The following is a 25,480-nucleotide window of genomic DNA, read 5'->3' on the forward strand; positions in this document are numbered from 1 at the left end:
ACCGGGATTCAAACCTGCGACCCGTCAATCCGCAGCGCGCTGCTTCAAACAACTCGGCCACGCGCCACCGCCTGCTTAGCATAACAACGGCGAGCTATTTATATACACCATTTCACGTTAACTGCACGCATAGCTCGGAGGTGCTTCAGTGTGTGTAGTATCACCCGCGAGTTTGCCCGAAGGGAGCGCTGTAAAACAAGGCTCCTACATTTTCCTTCACAGCGTTGGGTTGTAGCGCACTGCTCAAACACGAAGCAGTAACAGCCGTAACAGTTGTTAGTTCGCGCTCGTCCTGTATACCAGTGAGCTATTTTCGAGTGTCCATTTTTTTATTTGAGCGGCGCGCTGCAAGTGTCGAGCTGCGACCGTTGTTAGTTCGGCGGTTTCGTGAGCCTTTCGCGCTCGAGCAGCGCGTTGCGCGTTGCAACTATCGAGCTGCTTGTAGTTCTTGCTCTTCCGTTGCAGCGAAAATGTGTCTTTTTCCTGAATTAGTTTTAGCCCAATTTCTGAACAAACCGATGGAGTACATGGCTCATTATAAGGACATATGCTTTGTCCATTGCAGATGTATGTTATTTGTGAACAGTGGAACTGTGTAAGCCGTCCATAATCTGTCCAATGCGAACAAAAACCGTCGGGTGACAATGCATCACAGGTTGATGCAGTCTGGTATGGCTTATGTTTGGCGAGTTCCACACCGTCAGTGGGGGACTGCGGGCCACTTGTGGAATCTGCCTAACAGCGTCTGTCCTTAAGAGCCGATAATAAACAATGTATGCTTTATGGTGTCAGCATGAACATCGCTGGAGGAATGATCAGGAATCATTTCCACCGATTCCACAATGGCCATGTAAGCACTGAAAGTCAATCTCGTGACCTTTTTGTAGTACGTGGTGATGTAGTTTGACGGTTTGATGCGTCAACTGTTCGTGACATCCGCATCGGATAACTTACCGCAGGCACTGTAACGCCGGTTTTGAGTCAGAAAACACAGCCCATTTGCTAGGTCTTTCGGAATCAATGAGTTCCAGTGCATTGCACAAAGCCGCTAGTTCTGCCGCCGGAGACGTCGTCGCATGTCAAGTCTTAAGACGCAGTCATATCTAGCTCTGGAGGCGGGGTGGGATAAAAGAATGTCCTAGCATCCTACCTTGCTGAAGACATCTGTGGGTAACTTTTAACTGTAGAGCACCTAGGTGTCATCGTTGTCTTTCGTATGTCCCTGTGCAATAACAGCTGCTACTTTTGAAATATTTGAAAGCAGTTTGTGTAAAGACAACTGCTTGAGGCTTCTGTGCCTGTGATAAATACCAAGCATTTTTTAGCGAACGAAATGCACGTGCACAAATTCTTACTATCTATCTATCTATCTATCTATCTATCTATCTATCTATCTATCTATCTATCTATCTATCTATCTATCTATCTATCTATCTATCTATCTATCTATCTATCTATCTATCTATCTATCTATCTATCTATCTATCTATCTATCTATCTAGCCGCCTACGTTTCAGCGCTCTCGTGGTCGTGTCCTTGACAAACACAAGAATTTGCATGGGAGGGCGTTAGTGTGAGGAACACGATGAATGGTTTTTACATTAATCGCGTGATACACTCGTCGCGTACCTCATGAAACACTTTCCTTCAGTCACGCGTGGTACATACCCGTATACCGCGGCCTAAGGAATGCGGGTGTGCGCCAAAGGTGCTTCAGCGTTTGTAACAACCCAGGAACGGTGATAACAGACTGTCAAATATTTTTACGCGACCGCATCATAGAGCGTCTTTCGTGCTTGAAACTACATATAAAAAAGACCCTATAACGGCGACATATCACGGCACGTCAAGTGTTCTTGCAGTTTTCGCAATCTGTTTTAATAAGAATGCAATGAACATTACTTCTTGTCACGGGGTCGTGACGTCCACGAAGGCAGCATTCGGCGTGTCCGAGATGGAGCTCTTTATTTTGCCGCACTTGTGGCCGGGAAACGGACAGTCACACTACAGCAATACACACTGTACACTGACAGCGGCAGCGGCGAACAGAGCGTCGACCGTCGATAAACTGAACCGCGGCAAGGCACGCTGGCATTTTATACATGCGGCATCGAACATTCGTGCCTTATCGCTGATGGCCGCCTTAGTTCCAGAATAATCTTGACTATTCGCGCCATGGGCGCAATCTTGACAAAGAAAAGTTTAATGCAGCTTCGTACTTTATGGCAGCTTCGCACCCTCCCCTTGAACACATGCCCTATCCGCCCCTGCATACAAGTGGCAGCTTCCCGTACGCGCCTGTGGCCAGACAGGAGCTCCTTCAGGACCGGTACAAAAGCGTTTTTTAGCCTGTTTTGTTTTCCGCTGTTGCCAAGGTGTAGCGTAATACCGGATAGCATGTGCCGTATAGCTGCCCCCACGTCGAGTAACACAAGCTGTGGAGGATAGAAACATCTAAAAAAAGCGTTTTTTTATGTCCTCCGAGATTTTAGGAACCCCTAGGCAACTCGCTGAGCCTTCAGCATTGATTATTGAAGTATGGCTCTCGAAAACGGTGGCAAATCAACACGAATACTTTGCTGCCGAAGTTTGAAAACGTGAATCTAATGCAAACAAAAGCATCAGTTCGGAACTGGCGAGCTGCAGAGTGCACGAAGGCCCAATTATAGATTCGAAGTGTAGAATAATCGCTTTCGGCGCTGTGGCCATGTTTTCCAGGAGCGCGCATGCGCAGTTCGCACCCGGTATTCCACTATACGCAAATCATTTTGCGTATAGAGGAAGACCGAAAAATGCTCCACTCTTATCAGACGTATGACCGCTGCGTCCACCCACTGCGCGCCGGGTGCTTCCGCGGCACGACGGAGGGAGTTTAGGAGGAAGACGTGCGAACGCTCACAGTCGAGCGTGAAGCATAGCGCTATGCGAGCATAGCCCTCGCTTTTCCCGCAAGATCTGACTGGCCACATCAGACCTGGCGGTCTCGCTGACATCGCGAAAAGAAAGCATGGCCGATGCCGAGTTTGACAGGTTCAGCAATCGTTCTTGTTGCCCGTGCGCTCGATCTTATTTCTATGCAACGCGCGCATGCTGCGGAAACCGAGTGTTGTTGCAATTGAATATTACGCAGAAAATTACGGCGACCCTGAATACTACTTAAAAATTTGCCCGGACAATCCACGTAGTCACCGTTTTCTCACTTTCTAATTCCTAAAATATGTCGTCCGTAGTGCATGACAAACCTTATGACACTTTTTCTGCATGCTTGCATCATTTTACGAGCTGCGGCTGTTGCGCGCAATTGGAGAGGTGAATATGTAACATAAATAAAGGAGTTTTACCGGAACATGTTCGAAGGGTTTTTATACGTGTTCTAGTTATAAGTCTCAAAGCTGAATAATGTACAGAGTGCACTCGCACATTTATTTGTTAGTGTTTTCTTGCTTAACCAGTATTCTAGCTTTTATACACACTGTGCTTTAGAGAGAGAGCCCCATGCAAGAATGTGTATTCCGGGTCAAAGAAGAAAATAAAATTAGGCAAACAACCTGCGCAAGCGCTGTGTATTTGCTTGTCGTTGTTAATAATTTATTAAGCACACACATAGAAAGGAAACTACGCAGGTATGCTCCTCTGTGATAATTGAGAACAGTTTACTGTGACGTCTGTCTTTCCCATCGATTGAACGAAGTATGTGTTCAGAAATTTCTCATATAAGTTACAATCACTGTATCCAGAAGGAGTCATAAGTAGCCAGTGTTTCTTTTCAATAGCGAGGACTCGATATCACGCTGCACTATAACATACCTATGCCGATTTTGTCATTTTTTGGTCTATACAGTGCCATGCTCCCTCTGTAGTGATTTTGTCGTAATCTCAGGAAGAAAACCGCATGCAGGAGAATAGTTACGCAGGGTGTATCGTTCTGTGAGAGATTACTACATATAGCGGTGGGGCATCAGCGTTATTAATTTTTCTTTGCTTTTCTAGTTTGCCGGAACTGAAGAAAACGCTGCTTTGTTTTCGTTTTGAGGATAACTGAATGGCGACTATACTCACTGGTATCGCAGTTACCATAGCATAAAAGTACACATGTATGTTCAACTTCAAGAACTGTGAATGTATCATGTAAATCCACATCACTTGAATCTGTTCCATCTGTTGGCATAATCAGTCAGAAAATAGTTTACTGCTAGTGCCATTCATTCATTACACATGTTTACTTTGTGCACTGCCTCTTATATAAATACAAACAAAACAAATTATTTTGTTGTCCTCGAAGCATTGTTTTTCAAAGCAATGAATGTTTCATGAAGTTTTACCGTTTCTATCAAGCTTGAGCTTCATTTTGAGGGTATTTGTTTCAGGGCCTTGTACTTCAAACTCCGCTGCGCCTAATCTATAACATAATAAAACAGATCAGATGGTCATAGAAGTTGAGAAAAGTTTCGCGAAATTGTGTAAATGAAAATCGCACACAAGAGCTCGTAGTGCTAATACATACATATAAGTGATTTTTTTCAGTAAGAAAATTGAAGAAGGATATTTACAATTTACTTGTCAAGAGAGATACTGATAACTACACTGCGCGCCTACAATATAGCTTTTATAAGCATCGAATATATATTTATTCGGGAGTAGCTGTTTAGGAATGATATCTAGCTGTAGCAGCCCTGCAGACGACAGCGCAAATGTCTTCTATAATCAATGCAGCGACCACCCCACAAAATGCCCACCGTTGGTGCCAAGAGCAGGCGGCCCTCCGACATGCTTGGCCGGTTCTCGACCACACTTCATTTCTAGTATAGCCAGACACAACCTAGGAAAAACACACAAGGTCCCTTATGCATTCGCCACAAACGATTCGAAGGCGACAGCCATGTTATGTTTCTTCAACTCATTTTTCAAAAATTGTCACGTGAGCTTCACGCTTGGCGTGCCAGAGATCGCGAATTTTCTACGCGCCCGGTGCGCTCAGTTTAGGTTTGAATTAAATCAGGGCTTTGAATATCAGTGATTATTAACGCGATAGCTTTAAAGAGCTCGTTTTGCAGAAATTCCGGTGTCGGCATCGGTGAGGACGGCGTTGGTTTTGAGCGAATATTCGTCATCTTGTCCGTGACCGAAAGATCAAGGAAAGTGCAAATAGGACCAATAACAAAAACGTTCGGCTTCGAGTGGGAATCGAACCCAGGCCGTCTGCGTGGCAAGCAGGTGTTCTACCAAAAGGCCAGGCTATTTTTGTAAGCTGCTTCAAAGAAAAGAAGTCCACGCGTCTCCACGAAGTCAATCATGACGAGTGGGCGAATCACTGGGGATCGTTCGGTGTTACCGTAAATCACTCGTACATTGCCCACTGCTTTAAACTCCTGATTCTCATGAACGCAAGCCGCGGATCGATTAATCGTTCTTCGACGGGGCTCAACGCGGCAGGTGCTCTGCTTTCGGCGGGTAGCAGTAACCGTACGTTACACTCGTTGCAGGGATCTTGCCAGCTACTAAGGAATGTTAGCACGTCGAACAAACTATGTGCTCACTCTGGTCACCACCGGAGAACTCTTGCTGCAGCATTGCGATGGCGTCGGCTCGCGACTGTTCGTTTCGTACGTTGGCGATTTAGGTCAACGCGTTATCATACCACAGGCGATCACACACTTTAAAGCTGTGCCCGAAGTTCGGTTCAAGGAAATCACGCTTGAACCGCGCATCGGCTCTTCCCATCTCCGGTAGGCAACGCTTCCGCCGTTCAGCCGCAGCTTACCGCGCGTTCAACTCCGGGGTACCTTGTTGTCGGCGTTGCCGTTGAGCCGCCGCTTCCCGTGCCCCCAACTCCGGGTCCGTTTGGCGTTTGTGCCGCTGAGCCGTCCCTTCCCGCGGCTTCGCCTCCGCAGTTACCGCTTCCTCCCGCGCGCTCACCTCCGGAGTAGCAGCTTGTTGTCGGCGTCGGCGTTGTCTTTCGAGGGGGAGGACGCGTTCACGTTCATTTCCATCCATGGCAGAAAGGCAATGTGTGGTCTGGAACGCGCTTATATGCGCATTTGCACCACAACGCCCTCTCATCTATTTTCACTGCAGCGTGCATTGTGCTGTGATATGCTTTCATTGATGGGCGCTTAAATGTTAGTGTTTTTATGGTGATTTGGCGTGGTGGAGATGCGTGGATCAAACCACAGGCGATTACACACTTTTTAGGGGCACATGCCCGATCTGTGAACGGGTATGTGCCGTGACGCACAGACACCAACAGACAAGCCTAGACCCTAAGGTGCTTCGCGCCTAAAAAGAAACTCTATGAATGTCATATATTTTATGGAGTCTCCTTAACGCATGCAATATCGCATGGCAGAAGCCTAGAATCGCGCCAGGCGTCAAAACGTGCGAATTGCGCAACGAGTGGGTGTTTCAAAGGCCCAGCCATTACAAAGCACTAGGCATATTTATTCATCATCAGCAGCAAAAGCATCAAATAAATGACCAGGTTCGTATGTTAGCTTTTTGCCTCACGTGCGCGTAGTGGGCTTTTTGCTGATTCGCAATAGGAATAATAACAGCGCAGTGGGGACTTAACAGCTGTACTTGCAGTTGGCATTCTAGGATACTTTGAAACCGCCAATGTTACGCTCACAGTCGTTTGTTGCCTTACGGAACGGTTGAGGCAAGCACCGAGAACCGAAACCAACCTAGCAATTGAGAAGGGCATGCACACGTGGCCCGATCACGCTATCGCTTTGAACTCTTGTAGGCAAAATTGAAGCGTCGTCCATGGTTTTATGTCAAATTACGCGGCGTTTTGCGATTTTTATTCAATGGTCCTAACGTGTCACGTCCTGCAACTCTTCCATTGAACAAGGAACCGGAAATAATTATTCAAGGGTTAATTTTCAAGAGCTCATTTCAATGCAGATTTAGTTGCGTAGCGTTCGTTTCAGAAGACGACGGGGCCCGATTGTCATAGCATTGTAATAAAGGCCTGTAATGTAAAAGACACCTTGTGTATATATATATATATATATATATATATATATATATATATATATATATATATATATATATATAATATATATATATTAAAATTTGTGCGTCGTGGTTCTGTCTTCTTCAAACGCTATTTAACTTGTGAGGGGCTGAGACTGCAAAAGCAATGCTTTTCTGCAAAAACAGGGTTCTTCAGTCCTGGGGTGGTGTCGCCATCTGGAAGCGGTAGGGTGAAGTAATGCGTGGCCCCGGCGTTTGTCACCGCCTTAACACACTGTGAGGTGACGGCTTTAGCCCAAGCCTCAGTCATAGCGTCGATCCTTAATGAAAAATAGCTCTCCGGCGCTCGCCTCGCTCTCACATCGCATTCCCCTCTCGCCCTGTGAAAAATCAGGGCATGGCTAGAGGGGAGACAAGACGCGGGTTGCGTCAAATCAACCCGTGCTTTATCTCCCAAACGCTAATAGACAGTGTACACGCTCTCGTATATCAATGTACAATGAACATGCAACTGCTTTTGCGGCGACACGTTCTGCTTTCGCGTTATACCGATCCCTATGACGGAGGGATGAACCGTGTTTTTTCGCTAATGCGAGAGCTCATGAATGTGAAGCTTGGGAATGAACCCTTCCTCTTTTGCTACAGAGGATTAAGAGTGAATATGGCTAAGATAACCTTCACTTTTATTATTTCATGCAGTTTGCCTATTTAGCCAGAGGTACCCAAAAATAATATATGACTTGGATTGAGTACCCTATTGCAAAACCCAGCGCCACTGGGTACCAGCGTCCAGTGCCATGCCTGATTATGGGCCCAGCGTCGCGCTGGATACTGGGCCGCTGGAGCGGCGTTTTACTGGGAGGCGCTGGGTACTCAAGCGCAAAACGGCTCTATAGCGTTAAAACGGCGGTCCCTACGTTCCCTGCATAAATATATTAGTAAAGAAAATCATATAGAAAGCATCAGTGCAATAAAAAAAGAAAAAAAAAGCCGTATGAAAAAAAAAAGCTCTGCCACGAGGATTCGAACTCGCGACCTCTGAATCTCCAAGCGAGTACTCTACCACTGTGCCACGCTGAAACACGTCAACGTTGTTGTAAAAGGGCTGGGACAGCGTTTCGTTTCATATTTCGGTGTCGCGTATTCAAGGAAGCAGGGGCGTAGCCAGAAATTTTTTTCGGGGGGGGTTCAACCATACTGTATGTATGTTCGTGCGTGCGTTTGTATGTGTGCGTGTATATATGCGCAAGCAAAACTGAAAAATTTCGGGGCGGGTTTGAACCCCCCCCAACCCCCCCCTTGGCTACGCCCCTGCAAGGAAGACGCGATCTTCCTTCCCAAATCACGCTTGCTTTTTTGTTAGACACAAACAAAGATTGGCCGGCAACGAATGAAATGCCCAAACTGGGAAGAGCGCTAGGTTTCTTTAAGAATTCCCGTTTTAACTCCGAAAAATATCAAATGGATCGAGGATCAGGGTACAGTTTGACGGCTGTTACTGCCGATTTTTAACAGCCGTTTCTCGCCCTTGCTAATGATGAACATGTACAGAAGCTTTATGATGACTCGTTCGATAAACACGCGCCTACATGAATTCATACTGAGTAGTTTTCTCGCGCGAGCGACGACTAGTTTTCTCGCGCGAGCGACGGGCGGGCGTGTCTGTATTCTGACTTGCAGTTCTATCGATATCTACAACTGTAAAACCGCTCCGCAAAAACAAATACAATTAGTTGAAAAAAGATGCCGGTGTGTTAGTTCACTAACGCGTACCGGTTGACAGGTATGTGTTCTGACGTATGAGTCAGAGAAGTACCGGCGAGTGCGGCCGGCTGCTTTCGGTGAGCCTGCGTTTGTTGCTGAAAGCGCGTCGCATCGATGGTCATCGCTCCTTGTGCGGACACCGTACACAAGAAAGAATAGTTAATTTAGGTTAACGGATGTCCAGACTATACTTTACAGGAATTCTTACACGTTGGAATTGCGTGTGCTTAAACCAAGAAGCGCCGGTGGCATGTAGACGGACTCGGGCGGTACGCTAGGCCTAACACTCGCTGGGAGCCGCACTGGGTAGGAACGATCTCGGCGCAGATGAGTTGCGATGGTTGAAGTTTCTGCATTTTAGCCTCTAAACCTTTTTAACTGTTACCTAACGTATAGCTGAAGTAAGTGGAAGTGCAAGAATTGCCCGAGATGCGTTTCCGGTGTGGCGATATCGAACGACGGCTGTTTTTCTGGCCTCCGTTGGGAGAGGTCGCGAAGCCAGCGCTCATTTAACTTCTTGCCGACTGCACGGCGATGTAACGATTTGCACTGTATGTTTAGACCAACGCCGCCAGACTTATAAACATTACAATATGAAGTCATTACCGCAACACATCACGGATGCAAAACTGATATATGAGCGGCATGCACAAAATGTGTATTCATTGCTGCTACGTACGTGTTCCGCAAAATTAACGACGTTATTGGCACTGATTAATAAAAAAAGCGTGGTAGAAAGCAAAATGATCAGTGTTGGCTGCTTTGGGTTATTAACATATTTTTCTCCCCATTCGACAGGGAAACATTAAAAGTGACCGTGATTTCATATATATATATATCATATCACGTATACCATGAAAATAGTGCGCATCTCCTGGTCTTTTACAGCGAAAGCTGTTATGAGATCATTTCACCGGCCGTTTTTGGTGCCGTAGTTGTCCGCCGCCGCCGCCGCCGCCGCCGGTGTCCGTAACCAGTATCGCTCGAAATAAGAAAAAAAACTAAATAAGAAAAAAATTCCAGGATGGAACGAGGTTCGAACCTGGGCCCTCTGCGTGGGAGCCCAGTATTCAACCTCTGAGCCATGCCGGTGCTTGAAACTGCTTTGCAAAAAGGTCCTATACAGGCTTCATGTCGGGAAGGAACCACATTAGCATATGCAATATAGCGTGGTAAAAGAGTAGAATAAGCACCAAGCGTCGCACAACGCGAATTCTGTAACCAGGCGTCACACAATGTGAATTGCGCAACGAGTAGGTTGTTAAATGCTTCCAACCCATTACAAAGAGCTCTGCCACAATTCTTCATCGTCATCACGCAAAGCATCAACAAAGTGCGCATAATGCCTTACATGCGTTTAGCAGGTACCACGGCTGTCTGTAGAATAACGAAAAATGGCACAGTGCCTACTGCCCTACTTCTCAATAATTACAATGATTTATAGCGTAGTGGTTCCTCGCAAGTGCACTTCTGTTGGTTGCCAAGGAAGCCCATAAGGCTCCCATGATTCATTTCCTCAGGGTCTCAATAAAGTCAATTCTCTCTCTCTCTCGCTCTACGTTTCTCCGGTTAACGTATGTTATAAAGCGTGGTGGGACAGTTAAATAACGGCCGGGCGTCACACAATATGCATTACGTAACTAGTGGGTCGTTTAAAGCTTCCAACCCATTACAAGGGCGCAACCATAATTATTCATCGTCATCAAGCGCCGCATCAACAAACTGCACATAATCGCTTGCATATGGTACCTCGCTTCTCCGCAGAACAACGAATAATGTCGTGCTGGGTGCTTTCCAACTTCCCAAAAAATACGCTTTGTGGCGTAGTGGGTACGTTGCTAATGTACATGTATTAGTAGCCACAGGAGAGTTTATAACGGGCTCTAGAAATGCCGCTCTTCCAGCTTTCGCTGTGACTGTGCTGCGCTTTCCGCGCAGGCCTGGCGTTTTTTTCTGCCAAGCTAGAATTTGTGACACATGTTTGGGACCCGTTCGGATAGCATCTATCGGTATACATCGAATCAGACATTCGATATTCAACGATACCAAAGCATTCCGCCGCGCACGATACTGAAAGCGGCACTGGCAGAACAGTGCAGGCTCCAGTATGTGCCAGCGCACGCCAGTGATAATTCCAGCGTCTCCAGCGCTTCCCAGTGAGCGCCAGCGTCACAGCGGCAAAGCCAGTGGCTCTACCAGTGCGACCCAGCGCTTTCACAGTGCTTTCACCAGAGTCCCAGTGAATTCGAGCCTGTACCAGTGTTCCCAGTGCGGTCCAGCGCCAAGAAACGTACTGGTATCACGCTGGGGGTACTGGAACGGCGCTGGTTTTTGCAATAGGGTACATTTGTAACTACCCTACCAAAAGTCAGCCCTCCCGTGATTTTATCAGTAAACATGAAATGATTGTAGCTGCAGTCGTCGGCGGCCTTGAAGCCATCATGAGCCCAAATGCCATAGCCGTCATCCCGGCACTCAAACATGAACATCCGCGCTACCAGTAATAACATGAAAATGCGGTCACTGACCACAGCCTATTCTACAGAACCTCATTATATATGCCTTACACACTCGAGTACCTACTGTTCGCTCACCACATCACTGAAGCTGTCTCTTCTATTACGCTGAAGTTTTATTTGTCATTTGCAATAGCAATGTGCCAAAAGCAGATACAGGACACTATGCTCTTGATTCTCAGCTTGTTTCGCTCAGGCAGGGTTGCCTCTGTTTTTTCCCAAGCAAGCGATTCGTGAAAATTGCCGCGCGGGTTTCGCAGTCTCCTTTGATAGATAGCGCCACGCTGTGTGACTAGGCCGACATCATCCTCCGCGAGAGTGGGCATTGAGAGCCAGGATCAATAAATTTATATCTCGTCTTCCATACTCAGTGGCATGGGTGGCATTTGGCCGAGACGAGACATGCACAGAGGTTCAGTTGGAATTTTTTTCATCCCGGCTCAGTAAGCTTTGAGGACTGCGTTGTGTCCAGCCCGAATACGCTAGGTAAAGCCCTACATTTATTTTACACAGTGATCCGAAACAATGGCGTCCGTATGGACCAATGCATGGTATAGTGAGGTAGGCATAGTGACTCCCACAGTATTCACTAGAGGGAACTTTGACACTGCGATCGTTCACCGCCATGAACATGATGAGTAGTACGTGGATTTGCCTAATCTTCGTGTCTGCGGCATTGAACGCACTAGTGGCTTTGCTAATTGTTGTGTTTTGGCTTCTGTTTCGCATAAAGGAATGAATTATTGCGAACTTCGTATACCTATTTGTACTGTTGAGCCTCAAAAAGTCGACGTGGTGAAGTGGAATGGCGGAACATTTGGAGAAATTCGTCTTGCGACAGAGCGGCTGCAGGCCACAAGGAACGAAACGGAGCCGAAAGAACGAAGCTTTGGCAAATCCATGCACTCCCTATTATTCCCATTCTGGCTGAAGCGCTATGCGTTGCAACTCCCATAAACAAAACCTCAGAGTTTCCTCTAGTGTAATATTAGGAACACTATGGTGGTAGGTGCGATGAACGATTGCGAACATGCACTATACCCATTTTAATTATGTGATTAGTAACATATGCGACCAATTTGCTTTGCCAGTAGCCACTTCATGCTTTCATCGGCTCTCGATTACAAAAGAACCAGCGATTTTCTTTGTTTTTTTTGTCTCTACGGAAAATAGAAAATCCTCCCTGAATACTGTTTCTTTTTAATACTTACTTTGTTGTCATTGAAATTGGATTTCCTCTGAAAATAAATGTAGCAATGGTGTATGTCACTTCTGCAGAAAGAACATATTTCATACGCATATATTTTAGTTAAATGTTAAAAGGGTACTGACACGAAAAATTTCACTTGTCGTTATTTTGCGGCGAACGAAAGGCCAAGCCTTCAAGACCCTAGAAAAGGTAGTGCTAAGCGCGAGTGCACCCTGAAGAAGTAATTACAGTGTGTTTTTAAAAGCTAGTTTCGGTTCCTACTGTACCCTGACGTCACAACACGGTATGGGCTTCTCGTCACGTGCTCACACAATATACAGTGACGTTTCCACGGCCGCTCCGCAACGTGGCTCCGTTGGTGACGTAGAAGCGGCCATTTTGAATGTTTTGGTGACGCACAAGTGGCCATCTTGGAAGTTTCGGTACCTGACGTCATCCCAACTAGCCAGACTGCTGCGTGAAGTCACCAGAATTAGTACTGTAGCCTGACGTCAAGCTAGTGTCGATGTCGGTAGGTGCGCCATGGAAAAATTGACTTTAATATCAAAATTAAATATCTTATCTGCATTTGCCGAGCTTCACACTTGCTCAGAGCCGCCTCTGCATACAGGATATTAGTATGGCGGAGTACACTCTCCTTCGAAAAAAGGTGTCAGTACCCCTTTAAACGCTTATGTCACGGAGGCTGTGTGCTTCGGTTGCTTTATCCTGCCAGTGGCCACTTTGTCTCCACTAATATGACAGGACAATAGGATGACTTTCCGTAAACCAACGGGCCACAAATATTAGAGTAGAATTCCTCAAAAGGGGAGCGAAAATATCATTTTATATTTATAAGTGTTACGGTAGTTGCAATGTTAAACATTTAAAATACTCCTTTAGGAACACATATTTAACTAAACAAAATGCGTTAAACCGGAGCACTAGCATGCCATTTGATATCAATATAAACAGTTCGCTGTGCTCCTGCAGTGACCCGCATTTCTTAGTTGGGCTCACTCGCGGAATTGTCTGCTAATGTTTTCTTTACAGGTGGCAACTGAGACAGGGAGTGGCAGTCACCGAAAATTTGGGCCAGAAAAAACGACATCGTTATCCACCTGTGAAAGGTCAGCATACCTTACTATGCGGCCACAAATTGGCAAGAACCCTATATCCTAGATTTGAGCGTATAAGAACTAATCCAGACGGCAGCTGCAAAAGACGTGCTACTTTGTAACCTGTACGTAGCTCGAACCTTGTTTTTCAACATGCACATTGGATTTGACTTAGGCGTGCGAAGAAATGGTTACTTGCCGTGGAGATTCGCGTCTAAAACAAACTTCTAAAACAAAGCATCAAAACAAACTTTACAGTCACGTTCGCTGCTTACATACACTGACAATCTTATAAAACCACATTCCATTTTTAAAACTTATATGTATGTGTTTTGAGATGCACTAAAGTTTAAATTAAAATTGCAATATATGGGCATAGAAAAGGAAGTCCCAAGTTTACTTGATAACCTTGTCATTAGCGGTTAATTTACAGACATGCTGTCGAGCAGATTTCTAAAACTTTTTCTTGACGAAATCGATTATCTGCGTTTCAATATATATATTTCGAAATACGTCATGTTGCTTACTTATTGCTTCTATGTAGAGAGTGTTCCTAGTTTTTACGAAAATAACTGCAAAATATTTCCCAGCGATATCGTAGCCAATGTACCTTGCTTTGTCAAATGTAAAGTTAAGCATGAATAATATTTTTCTTTTTATGAGTACTGTAACGGTTCGCAGAAATAATGTTTCGTTACCTATTTTTCTCGTGGTATAAGTTTCAATGCCGTTTCTATGAAAATGAAGAAGAGGCCCCGATGTTTCCACTGGTGGGCATATCTTTGTCAAAAACGTTTTGTCATCTTTGGCGTGTCATCTTAAAATGTTTAGCCATAAACGTGACGTAGCGGGTTGTGGTTGTCGGCAATTGCAATCTCAAGAACTTAGAAATGCTTCAGTTCGTGAACGCTGGCAACGCATAAGAGAATGGTTCCCAGTCCCTAGTACATGGCCTGTAGAATGTCTCTTCAGATTAACTGGGATGGCTCTGTCATCGTTGATGTTTCGAAGGAGCACAAGAACCATTGTATAGGCTTCCATCGGTACGTTCACCACCGTCTTTCAAATGCCGCATTGGCTGCAATCGCAGAGATATCTAAAGTACAGTGGTGACCGTCAGGAAGACTCGTTAGGTGAGTTGATGCTTGCTCAACGTCATAGTATAGTGCGCAGACACAAATACAGAGACAAAGCGTTGTATGCCTCCGTGTCATTCTATTTGGCTTCGCGCTACACTATGAGGTTCAGGTTTGACCTTAGGCCAAGCAGTGGCTTCAGCGCATACATGTTGCCATATGAACTTGTGAACGATGGGCCCAGAATTTTATGAAGCGAGCCTTGCCAGGTCGTGCGAAGATGTAACATTCTCTCGCAGCCTTGTGAAACGCATTCGCCAGCAGGGGAACCTACTCCTAGAGGAAGGAAGCGATGCCTTGGAGGTGCCACCAGGGGCATAGTGGCCAGACACTTTTTTAGGGGGGGGAGGGGTGCCCAAACATGATTTCGGTGAGGGGGGGGGGGTGTTAGGGTTTCATTTTCGGTAAAACACCATGTATCATAAAACTTTCAGTGCCCCCCCCCCCTGGCTACGGGCCTGCTACAGTAGAAAATAGGGGAAAGATCTGGGTAGGAAGAGGCAGCATATTGACCTTTGCTGGCAGTTGCAGGGGCACCCGTTCGCACGCCTGTCGCCCGAGTTCACGAAGCAAAACGTCACTAATTTTTGCTGGCAACTGAGCTGACAAGGGGGCTTAAATGCTACTCGTTGATCGAAGCATTTTAGAATTTTTTTGTACATTATGAGAAGTGATCGTGCTTTCCTTTGTGAGCAGACGCGATGCTGGTCGATTCGTAAGTATGCGAATGTTTTCTCAGCCTGCCCGCGTTGCTGTACTTGGCTCACATGCGCCTCCACCGCTGCGCAGTCTTCATTCTTATTCTCTACTTTGCCTCTAGATGGTGCTTTGCACGGACAAGCTCCACGATGCCGACTTCATAGATTGGACATGCACGCACGAAATGACAATTGTCTAAAGCGGTCGAACAGTCAGCCGCGGACCGCGCCAGCGCCTCCTAGCAGTCGCCGCTGCGTTTGAGATAAGTAAGATACGAGCGCTGTAAGCACGTAGGCAGCGTGGCCACTCTATGTATTGTCGCTCTGTCAGCCCGCAGTTCCCACAGTCCGACGGCGTGCGAGCTCTGTTTCTATCTCGTGTTGTTTTGCTGCGTGTGTAACGCGCTGATGTTGCAAAACAAAGCCCCAAATTTAATCACTAATAAATATGCAGGGTAACAGGTTTACACACTTAGAAAAAAAAGCTAGTAAACAGCTAGTACATGCATGTATTCAACGGTTTTGAGCATCCTTTACTACCTTCGTAGGAACTCTTTACCGCGCAGAGCTAGTGAAGCTTGTAAATGTTTTGTCGTTACTAACCAGGGAGGCTTTCTTGGTGTTTTTACTAGGTAACTACTAAGGCACGTATGTTGCCAGATGATTCGTGGATGCCGTAATATATTATTCTATAATTTTTACAGTCTTATGCAAAAATCAGACAAAGTTAAATTTTCTTGATTATGGTAGAATAACAGTTTCGTGCTACGCCATGGCACATATATATATGCAAACAGTACGAAGCATTATTCTGGGAATAAAAGAATGGTCATTCGCCTAAAGTCTATGACGGCTAACCGGTTCAAGGTGTTTTATTCTAAAGTAGGCAAGTAAGTTGCCCTCAAGCTGCAGTTATGCCAGATCAAAAGGGAAGCAGAAATTCGCGTACGTGTGAACTCTTGAACCTCCGTGTGTGCTCGTTTGTAGACCATTCATCTCTCTGTGCACGTGGTTGTAATATGTACTTTCCATGGCACTTACATCGAAATTATCAGCGATTATTGATTACAGTAACAGAACAATGGTGTAGCGTGTCATTTTTTTAATTTGTACTCTTATAATATTTTGTAATAGAATCAGGTTGGTATGACAGTGTGCGCAGCGCATATGAGCCAAGTAGGCGTACAGCTTTTGTTGTGTAATTGTAATCCACTAGTGCTAGAACGGTTACTAAGCGGCGAGTGCAGTTACTAACAACATTGTAAAAAACCAACAATTTCAGATGGTACAGTTCACTAGCTAACGACGTGGTGGATTTCACTAACCCTCAGTTTACTACTTTCGCTTACCAATAGGTTAGTGCTTTTTCTTAAAGAGTAAACGGTTAGTATTTGGGTAGTGAATATTCCCACAGGAGAGTGGTACTTCTGCGCAAGCCATGTTGATATTATTGAAAGCGGGGCGATGGTTTCGTTTTTTCAACTAATTCCAAATGTGCTCCTGAAATTCATACCTTTTTTCTTCTTATATTCCTTTGAGAAATATATTCAATATTTTGTAGAAAAGCAGAGAATGATTTTGTTTTTACGTACTTATAAATGAAATCTCCCACGATTATGTTTACATAGAATTATTTTTAACGCCTGCAGACATGTGCCTCAACAATAAGCAACCATGCGCTTTTTTAAGCGTGTTGTTAAGCACAATCACTGAATTCCAATACTACCATGCACTGCTTCGAATCCAACCAAGTGTGGTGTAACCATGTGAATTTATCTTTCACCCCTTATCTACTAAAAACCAGCATGCGGACTTTTCAGCAAAGGCGTTTGCCGCATATCGAAAACTGCTACAGATGAACCAATGACATGCACAGAAGCTCCAACAGAAAGAACTGTGTAAAGTCACCATCACTCGTGATGAAACGTACATGCCAACATAGCGACAATACATCGATCGGCCACACCGCATATGCGCTCACAGCCCTCGCATCCTACTTATCAAAGTCCCAGCGGAGACTGCTAGGAGGCGCTGGCGGGGTGCGCGGTCGACTGCTCCACAGCTCTAGGCAAGTGTGACTGCGTCTGTACACTTGCATATAAAAAAGTACCTAAAAAGAAAGGGGCTATGGCTATTTGTTGTCTGTAAAGGTCGTAGGAGAAAAAGAAGTGTTTATATGAAAAACAGAAGGGGAAAATGGATTCTAAGAGGTGAGTGGGTTTAGAGGTCAGACCTTATAGCGATTTTCCGCTTATTTTACAATAGAAAACAAATGAGCTTAGGAGAAACGGCGTGCATTGCAGTATTCTTAGGCAGCTTGCTGGGATATGGCAAGCGCGGAAATATTCCCGAAAAAAGTATAACTTCAATACTTCATGAAAAGTCGGATCAACGACAGAGCCCGCTGGCATAAGTGAGAGCGACATCTCGTGGGACCGTGTCCGCCGCCGGACGGGGGGGGGGGGGGGGGATAGAGAGACATGCTCTTTATTAGAAATACGAGATATTTTGCCGGCGTCTGTATCACCGCTGGCATGCTACTCTGTGTAGGGATGGGGAATGGGATTGACAGATTAAAGAGAGGGAAGGAAATAATATTAGAAAAAAAAATAATAATAAAGAAAATGAAATGAGCAAGTGAACCTGACAGAAATATTTACAAGGAGGGTGTCAGGTAAGATGAGGCTTTGCTATGTGAAATAACCAACCATTAAAGCTTTTCGACTAGGCCAATTTTTGAAAGGTAAATAAACAGTGCCTGTAAAATCGGTCGCTGCTTTGAAGGGCTGGGCACTGGGCCTATATAAGTTGTGTAATGTTAACTGATCGTGACAGATCATGTCCATTTGTCGCTCAAGCAATTGTCTCTCATCGCGGTACGCGGAACATTCCAGTAATATGTGCTGCACAGTCTCTATGCTGCCGCAGTTATCACAGCAGGGACTAGTGGTGTGCCCTACTGCGGTACAACCTGGCTTCAATATAGGAATAACTTTGGCTAGTTTCCATTCCTTCACAACCTCGCCACTTATCCACGAGGCGTTATAGTACTCCAAAAGACGTAGGCGAGATTTGGGGCTTAAATTTGCGAAGGCTGCATAATTTACTACGTCATGGCCAGTAGTACGGCTCAATTGGTTTCTGGAGACTAAGAAAATTTACCCGGAGGAAATGAATGGCTTCCGTCAAAATAGGCCTGCCATTGACAATGTCATTGCCTTGATCGCATCAGTTGAAGAAGAAATGGCTTGTGGAAACACACCTACTGCATTATTTTTAGACATTAAGGCCGCCTATGATTTTGTCTATCATAAAGCAATACTCGACGCTTTGGAAACCCTTGGTCTTGGAGCACGGTCGTGCTATCCTGCATCGTGTGTACGCATGTTGCACGAGTTCTTTCCTGAGAGTTTAGCGATCTAGGCTGGTTTATTCCTTAACTAAGTGTAATGAAGAAGACCTGTTGAGAACTGAGGTGTATTACAGGTTCACCTAAGGCTCCCAGAGTCACGAACCTGGGAGCCTTGTGGTTGGCTGCCGTTGGTCACGCTAACAGAACTATATCGAAACACTACAGGCTGTGCTCGACCCAAGGGGGTTAGAGTGTTGGGGTTCAAGGTCCACGTCGCAGTGCATTGCCGAAGTCTTGGGTGTACGCAAAAACTTGAACGGCTGCAGTGCTCTACATTCATGCAGGTTAAAAAACAAGAGAAATAGTATTAATGGGAGACACGGCCAACGTAGATCGCCAGTGTATTAGTTTTCCTTCTGTGTCGATGTCTAAGCAACATTTGTGCAATGTAGTGAAACATGCGTTAGTCACAGGCGATTTATTGCGGACTTTCAGTTTTTGAACGTAACTGATGCGTCGACTTGTTACACAGAAGTGTCTCAATAAGAAACAAATTCACGTGGAGTTAGCGCTTGCGTATGTCGCATTATACTTGTCGCTTTTAGATGCGAAGCAGCTCTTTGACTAGCCTGTGTAACGCTGTCCCTCCGTCCGCACAAACGCGAGGCAACGCGCTTCCCTCGGCGCAGGTGTTGGAGCGGTGCCAAGTAGGTCACGCCGCAGCTGGGCGTTGACGTCACGCTCCCGTCGCACGCTTCCCTCGCAGGTGCGCGCGTACGTCACTCTCCCCCTCACCCGCCGGAGCGCCCGCAGCTGCCGGCTCCAACGCCCGCTCGCCTCCCGTGTATGCGTTTCAAAGAAACGTTTACACCAGTAAACGCTACACCGAGTTTCGTTTCAAACGAATCTGCCAGCACTCACCGCAGCACCCGCGTTTGCGCTGTTCAACCCGTGACGCCACCCGTGCGCAACGCTGCTGCTTCGAATCCCATCAGGGTTCCCTTCGGGGAGATGGTCGAATTTTTTTTTTAAAACAGATTTCTTTTTGCGCTATGAATAACAAAGGCAGGAAGCGTCCTCATAAAGTATAGGCTTAACTCTCTGGATTCTTCTTTTCCAGCTTATGCTTTCACTGCGCCGAGCGCTGTTCCCTTTCCATGCTTTTACAACATGTTTTAAAAAAGTGCTTACCTATACACCGAACCACCTGCTACTGACATAGGAGCACGGTGGAACCTAAACACAATTTCTCTACTTCGCTCATTTCCGCAAGCATGCCTCTTTACTAGAGGAATTAAGTGAATGCTATTTTTGATAAAAAATAAGGGTGATGCTACGACAAAGAATGAAGCGGGAATGGTAGCGCTTGTAGACGTGCAATAATGACACTGACTATAGTTTTGCATGTCTTACGCAGTTCTTTGAATTGCATGCCAGGTTATTTCTTGAAGTCAAAACTCAGTTCCTCATGTGGCAGCATATCAAGGGCCTACATGTTTTGTGGTGCAGTTGGCCATACACCATATACATAGAAGTTTATGCAATGCAGAGCCACACTCAAAACCTGATTTTTCGTGGCTGCCTGCATAGGGAGTTAAGGGGGACAACATACGTACTCGTTCACATTTATCGCACTAGTGAGAATCTTCGTTGAATTCATTCCGCGTATGCGTTTTTGGATAGAATGCATTATAAGGTGAAGAGAACTTTCGTTGGCGCCACGTCTACTGGATAAGATTATGAACATTTACCATGCACTCCAGCTACATTTTTTCAGGTTAAATTAGCTTGATGTGGAACAACACGGATGTTGAGCATACACGATATCATTTAAGTAAAATAAGTGGTCACAAGTAGGTTTAGAAAGCGGCGAAAACCATTTTAAAGTTGTCTGAGTCAGCTCAAATGTACTGTCACTTACGTTACAACTTTGCTTGATTTTTCTGCTGCTATGTTGCTGTTCCATTTTCTGACTTCGTTTCGCTCGACAAAAAACTACGAGGCGCATTCGCGGAGATGAGCTAGTGGCACAATGCCCACGCATACGCCCGCGTGTCTGCAGTCGTTTCCGTTTCCACCATAGTCAGTACTCCCTCCGATCAGATTTTCTACGGTACCGCTCTTCAGCCGCTACTGGCGTTTTTTATAGACGTCTGCTGGGAACCATACCGCTTCTTACAATGAGTGATACTCGTCGTCACGTGACCACAACACAGGTTTTTCATGTGGACATCGGCGTCGCTTGCGCAAATAATTGCTAGACATTTGCTCTCTGGAAGCACTGGCAAGACACTCCACTTCTGAGCCTACGGTTTATGTTTCACATTTACCACAGCCATAGTTCCCTTTGTTTATTTATGGATGGCATCACGTGACCCGTTACGTGTTAAAAACCGACAGACAGGTGGATTTCCTGGCCACGTCTACGAATGCCTAAAAATTTCAAATAAGTTTAAAGCACACTGTCGGCGTTCATTCCACCATCATCACTGAAGACAGAAGTAGAAAGGGAATCATACTTACATGAGTTGCACAAATATGTAATTGCTTAAGGTGCGGTATGCCCCATGATTAGTCTTTGTGATAAATGCAGACCTCAAACAGAGTTGGTACTCTCTCAGAATATCCGGCAATTCTTTGACTGTACCCATAATGAGATGCATATTATTTTTATTTTGAACGAACTGTGGAGACATTAACAAGACAACAGTAATTAAAATATCGTTCGTATTTTCATGAAAAACATTCGTTGGGTATGATCAATGTGCCCCTGACATGAAAACATGTGGCCGCGTTCCTACTAGAGAATAAGAGCATGCTACTTTTGCTGCGCACTGCGCAAAAATGCTACGGAATGCCAAATGTGTAACATTAAGCTGTTCATGTTGTTTTCCTGTGTCAATGGGGCGAAATCAACCGTTCCTCTCTTTTATTTACATTCTCTCTCGCAAAGCGCACACCGAAGGAGTAGGCACGTAAACGAGGAAAAGCTAAACTGCCTTCTCACTTTCCTCATAACTTATCTTTTATTTTTGTTTACTTTTAGTTAATGTAAGTAAAGCACATGTCACTTAGAGGTACAGACACCCAGTGTCACTGACATTAATATACCTTCATATTTCCACAAAATAGATGATGTTTCTCGCGCTCATCAGTCGTATAACACTCCAGAAGTGGACATCGCTACGCACGCAATATTATCTACTCTGTTGCACGTACAACGTAGCGGGACCATTCATCTCGCCCCATCGTAGCTCTCACTACACGCCGCGACACGTCCAAACACACCCACTGTGTATTGAGCACCACCGCATGGATCTCCAAGAAGTATATCGTGCGTACGCAGGTACTCAAGGGAGGAGTGTGTTTGCGTGTGGACATTTATAGCAATTGATTGAGCTCTGGTAGCAGCTATCTAGGCATCGAGTTCAAGCGACAGTAGCATGGTCTACCTTAGTCAGGTTGATGATTGCGCTGAAGTGTCGAGTGTCATGCGGCCTGTGCTTTGGCTATAGGACACTATCAGTTGTGTCGCATACGTTGTCTGAGCTAGTGTCTCCCTCAAGTCGTCACATAAGTCCTCGACAACCAGATAAACCTTCAGGTTGCTTGCTGACGTTCGAGCTACCTACGGGGTCAGTTATTCCTGCTTTGTATATTTTTTCAGCAGCAGGAGAAACCCTACCTGTCTGCATTATTTCAGGCTTCAGGCTCTATTTTTTAAGCGCATTGAAAGCTACGCGCTGGACCCGCCGCCAAAAGTTTGTTGTGCTTCTTTTGTGGCTGATGGGGACACAGAAAAAACCTCTATGAAACGGAAAGTTTGAATGAAACAGAAATATTGAACAGAATGATAATATCTTAATCTGGTCACGATATCTAACTGTTGCTGTCCTCGGACGCGTTTCTCACCTCTTGGCATTCATTCCAACGTTATTACTTATCATCATTTTTAGGTCATTTTCATGACTCATTTTTTTAAGTCATTTTTTTATTCTTAATATCTGTTAGAATATCAGCTACCCCTGTTTATTCTCTGTTCCACTTTGCTGTCTCCTCTTTCTTATGTTACAGCTGTAATTTTTTCGTTGCAATTTGCGATGAGTGGCCCTTACCTACTTTTCGCGCTTTTCGATCTCCAGCCTACGGGTCAGCAATTGAGCACTATAACCAGTGGACCATTACTGCGGGTTAAAAGACAACTTGCCGGCGGCAGGCGCTGTACCTGTAACCTTCCTATAACGCGCCGCTCTTACCAATTGAGCTACGGTGGCGGTCATCCCAAGGTATATGTAAACTGGTAGCGTAACTTCCGTAGAAGCCCACGTGTCAAGCCGGTGGCTAGTTGTTGCAACAGTCGCCATCTATGTGAGGAGGGGACAAACAGAATAAAAAAAAGAGAAAGGTGATGTCACAACCGGAAGCGGAAATGACGTCACGGTTTAACGCGATGGGCGCGAAATTATGAAAATTTTTGACAGGGCGCCGCTTCTTACTTTTTTTTTATAGCTGCATGTTCTTTTTCTTATCACTATGACGGCTCCATAATGGAAGCCTGCAAGATAACGGGAAGACGAAAAAGACAGATTTGATAAATAAGGTGTATTTTATTGGCGAAATATTGCAGTTGAACAGGATATTACCCCAAAATATATAACACAAATCAGAAGTAGCATAACAATTCAACGTGCACACTGTGATGGTGTAATGTGGGCCCAGGATCCGAAATAATTCAACCGGCAGTCAGGTGATTCTGTACACACAACACAGACTTTAACACAACCGATAACTCTGACGATTCACACACAACACACTACAGCATTCCTTATTTACATCCTTAACGTCCTACGCGCCTCGCACACAAACTGTCCTACTCGCCGTTATGAACTGTTGCCGCTGCGGCGAGGTCGGTCGTCACCGGTACTCCTTGGGCAGTCAACAGTCACGCTGCCTTGGACCGTGGCGACGGTGGTAGTGGTGGTGATGATGGCACAGCAGGCCGGTAGATCACCAGGCCACTGCAGCGCAGGTTAGCTGCCCGTCGCCAACATGAGCCGCGGCTACCTCGTGACACCACTCGGGCCCCAGGACCTCAGGCCAGGAACAGACTAGGCTGCCGGTCTCTCTGTCAGCACCGGGCACAGAGCGGGAATCAGGCTCACCATGTCCACATGGCTGCCGGACGCCTGGTTAAGCGATGTCGCGACCCGAACCGCCGACCAGCGGCTGCCGTTCCAACCGTGTCGCGCTCCAACTCCTCGAGCCGCACGCCCCGCTCGCGCTTCCTTTTCGTCGTCTTCCCCTCCAAGGCGTACCGCTGAGCAGAACTGTCGTTCCCTCTTCGCCCCGTCACGGGCCACACAATCCACATCATCACACACACAAACCTTGCACACGTGTTGCTCTTGCATCCGTAGACAGCGCAGCGTTTCTTCGCGTAGCGTGCGGACTCATCGTCCCGAAGGGCGACAGCACGCCGGCCGTGCGCTGGCAAAACACAGTCACTGAAACGGTTCCCGATGGCTGCGATGGGCTATATACCTTCTGCCAAGTACCACGACTAGAAAACAACGGTTATGCGAGGAAATATCTACGGACGACAGGCACAAACCTACTGCGCAAAAACGAGCGACGCCATTTGCATCTCAAAATGCGCAAAACCGTTGGCCATGTTACCAGACTGCCTGCATGTGCCCGCTGTTTCTGAAAATAAACGAAAAAAATTGGCCACTCAACCACATACCCAAGACTAAAGTTTGATTAAAGTAATCTACTAATTTAATTCGTGACAAATAAATTTAAAACTAATGAAAATAAACGCTTAATTAATTTTTTGTTTTCATTATTTGTCCCCCCCTCACCTAGTAGCGCTTTAATCGTCACGCGGGTGTTGATGTTTGTCGCAATAGGTTTCCGATCACTTTTCGTTCCGACTTTCGCGACCTATTTAGATTGACCTTGGTCATCCTCCCATCCAATTTATCCGGGATTTCTGCGCATGCAAACATGGAAGTGTTAGTCAGCGCCGCTCGTAATCACGACGGTGTGTGTTGAACACCTATTTGTTTTTGTTGTTTTTTGCAGGAAGCGTAACGTACTACGTGATATTTTAACACGAGGACAGCTGACCAATATTCCCTCACATACTACCAGAATCACGTCCAGGAATTAGGGACATCGCCGAATAACTAAGCACACAAGCCATCTTTCAAATTATTCCCGAGGAAATACGTTCTATGCGCTTATCCCGACATCTCATGGAAGCAGTACCATTACTTACGGCAGAAAACCCGTTCCAAATTCCAGGCGAACATTGAAGTATGGGAATCTGTGGAAACGGTATAATTTTGGTGGCTTTTCCGGCCACTAAAAGCTATTTGCGACTGAAATATGGCATCAATTTGTATATTCCCGGATGTTTACCAACTTCAATGATTCCTCTTTTAGCTGGTTGCAGCAGCGCAGCTCTTGAAATGGCTAAAAAGTTGTTCCAAAATTGCAGCTTCTATAAGGAGGTCGCGGAATTCAATGTAGTACATATAAAAACCTGATTTTTTTGTCCGTAGAGGCACGCCGACGCGATCGCCGAGCGCGTTGAATGGCGAGAGATCAAAATCGCTGATACCGCGTTCGCGAGATCGTAGGTTGGAAGCAGGCTGCGGCTTCCTTTTTTTTTGTTGTCTCGCTTCAACGCTGCTTAGTCTGGCAGCTTTCCGCCAGATGGCATGTGGC

The 25,480-nt window shown here is 45.7% G+C and overlaps 1 long non-coding RNA gene across 1 annotated transcript; it reads right to left on the bottom strand.

Moving 5' to 3' along the window:
* Positions 1-4,340: 4,340 nt before the first annotated feature.
* On the bottom strand, positions 4,341-21,285 carry LOC119399773 (uncharacterized). The gene is made up of 3 exons (XR_005184956.2): positions 21,272-21,285; positions 12,467-12,493; positions 4,341-4,399 (listed from the first exon to the last, which is right to left on the bottom strand). It is a non-coding gene; the product is annotated as an uncharacterized LOC119399773 (long non-coding RNA).
* Positions 21,286-25,480: the final 4,195 nt, after the last annotated feature.

The sequence above is a fragment of the Rhipicephalus sanguineus genome, chromosome 7 (genome assembly GCF_013339695.2).
Source record: "Rhipicephalus sanguineus isolate Rsan-2018 chromosome 7, BIME_Rsan_1.4, whole genome shotgun sequence".
NCBI classification, from domain to species: Eukaryota; Metazoa; Arthropoda; class Arachnida; order Ixodida; family Ixodidae; genus Rhipicephalus; species Rhipicephalus sanguineus.